A 3,080-nucleotide genomic window follows, 5' to 3' on the forward strand; every position below is an offset into this window, starting at 1 on the left:
CAAATCCTCTCCCTGCTTCTAGCATGAAGCCATCCCACCCCTCCATCCCAGCACATATACCCTACCCCCAAATCCCCTCCCAGCACAAATCCTTTCCCCACTTCTAGCATGAAGCCATCCCACCCCTCCATCCCGCCACAAATACCCCACCCCCAAGTCCCCTCCCAGCACAAATCCTTTCCCCACTTCTAGCATGAAGCCACCCCACCCCTCCATCCCGGCACAAATACCACACCCCCAAATCCTCTCCCATCAAAAATCCTCTCCCCACTTCTAGCATGAAGCCACCCCACCCCTCCATCCAGGCACAAATACCCCACCCCCAAATCCCCTCCCAGCACAAATCCTCTCCCTGCTTCTAGCATGAAGCCATCCCACCCCTCCATCCCAGCACATATACCCTACCCCCAAATCCCCTCCCAGCACAAATCCTTTCCCCACTTCTAGCATGAAGCCATCCCACCCCTCCATCCCGCCACAAATACCCCACCCCCAAGTCCCCTCCCAGCACAAATCCTTTCTCCACTTCTAGCATCAAGCCACCCCACCCCTCCATCCAGGCACAAATACCCCACCCCCAAAACCCCTCTCAGCAAAAATCCTCTCCCTGCTTCTAGCATGAAGCCATCCCACCACTCCATCCCAGCACAAATACCCCTCCCAGCACAAATCCTTTCCCCACTTCTAGCATGAAGCCATCCCATCCCTCCATCCCAGCACAAATACCCCACCCCCAAATCCCCTCCCAGCACAAATCCTTTCCCCACTTCTAGCATGTAGCCATCCCACCACTCCATCCCGGCACAAATACCCTACTCCCAAATCCCCTCCCAGCACAAATCCCTTCCCCACTTCTAGCATAAAGCCATCTAGGCACAAATACCACACCCACAAATCCCCTCCCAGCACAAATCCTTTTCCCACTTCTAGCATGACGCCATCCCACCCCTCCATCCCAGCACAAATACCCCACCGCCAAATCCCCTCCCAGCACAAATCCTTTCTCCGCTTCTAGCATGAAGACACCCCACCCCTCCATCCCAGCACAAATACCCCACCCCCAAATCCCCTCCCAGCACAAATCCTTTCCCCACTTCTAGCATGAAGCCACCCCACCCCTCCATCCTGCCACAAATACCCTACCCCCAAATCCCCCCCCAGCACAAATCCTTTCCCCACTTCTAGCATGAAGCCACCCCACCCCTCCATCCTGCCACAAATACCCTACCCCCAATTCCCCCCCAGCACAAATCCTTTCACCACTTCTAGCATGAAGCCATCCAGGCACAAATACCCCACCCCCAAATCCCCTCCCAGCACAAATCCTTTTCCCACTTCTAGCATGACGCCATCCCACCCCTCCATCCCAGCACAAATACCCCACTGCCAAATCCCCTCCCAGCACAAATCCTTTCTCCGCTTCTAGCATGAAGCCACCCCACCCCTTCATCCCAGCACAAATACCCCACCCCCAAATCCCCTCCCAGCACAAATCCTTTCCTCACTTCTAGCATGAAGCCACCCCACCCCTCCATCCTGGCACAAATACCCCACCCCAAATCCCTTCCCAGCACAAATCCTTTCCCCACTTCTAGCAGGAAGCGACCCCACCCCTCCATCCTGGCACAAATACCCCACCCCCAAATCCCCTCCCAGCAATCCTCTCCCCACTTCTAGCAAGATACTTTTCCCCAAGTCCTCCCTTCCAGTACAAGCTCGCCCCCCGCCCCCCAATTTTGGGTTAAATCCTCTTCCACCCCCATCCTCCCCAGTACAAATCCTCTTTCCCCTAAATCCCCCACACCTGCACAAGTCCTCTCCCCAGATCTATCACAAATCCTCCCACCAAAATCCCCCCTCCCAGTACAGACCCTAAAAACACAAATCCTCTCTCCTAATATAAATCCATATTTCCCAACTGTCCCAGTTTTGGTGGGACCTTCCCAAAAAAAAATCCTGCAAATGCAGACAAATGGCCCGTTCACACCAGAACGAACTGTGGGAACCCCATGTTCCATGCTTATTTCCTACACTGCTTTCAAATGCACTGTTGCAATCTGCAGCACGTGTCAGTGTGAACTGTAACAGCATTAGCTTTAATGGCACCCCAAACGTAGGTCACAAATGCGCTGTTTCTATTTAAAGGTGACAGTAGTGAGCAGCAGGGAGAAAAGTGAGCAGAGCCGGAGGTGGCGGAACTTTCCAGCTCGAAAAAAAAATCACTGCTGGTGCCCATGCCAGCACACCCCTGCCCAGAAATTCAATGGAGCCAAGTGTCGAAACTTGTTCCAGCACTGGGCTCCATTCCTGGACTTAGCTTTGATTTGCCGGGACGCTAGTACTTACATCAAACTACGGGACAGTCCCAGCGAATCCGGGACTGTTGAGAGGTATGAGTCTCCACCCCTACCTCTCAAAGCCCCTTATGCAACTGAGAACAGAGGTTATGTAATCACTTATGAAAAAAGAAAAAAATATATTCCAAATGGTTAACACCCCCCTCTGTTCACCTCTGCTGTAGTGCTCTAGCACTCTTTAAATGTGCCTGGTAACACACTCATTGATGGCAGTGGTGGGAAGCACTCTCAAGCCTGTTTCTGATTGTTTATAGCCCCCATGTGAGCAGCATTTAACAGAGGTGGTGGTAGGTTCAGGGGCGGACTGACAACTCATGGGGCCTCCGGGCAATAGGGGATCATGGGGCCCCTGTGTCCTTGCCCAAACTCAAAAAAGCCTATGAAAAAGGTACCAGGGGCATCTCATGGGCCCCCTACTGACCCCGGGCCCTCGGGCAGTGCACGAGTTTCCAAATGGTCAGTCCGCCCCTAGTAGGTGGGAACTTGGGGGGCAGGATTTACATATGAAAGATCAGGTGATTTACACATCAGTGATCGGAGGATTTACATACGAATTCTGCTATATTTACATATGAATTGGCTGTAAACACTGTACAGGGCTGTGCAGAGGTAGTGACAGGTTTCATGCTGTGATCTTAGGACACAGACTGTGTTGGATTTTTAGACACATATAATACTTCTTCTAGTGTCTTGAGGCGATTATGAATGAAAGAGCCATTGAAA

The sequence above is a fragment of the Staurois parvus genome, unplaced genomic scaffold (assembly GCF_062004578.1).
Source record: "Staurois parvus isolate SC_StPar_1 unplaced genomic scaffold, SC_StPar_1.0 ptg000017l, whole genome shotgun sequence".
In the NCBI taxonomy this organism is placed as follows: domain Eukaryota; kingdom Metazoa; phylum Chordata; class Amphibia; order Anura; family Ranidae; genus Staurois; species Staurois parvus.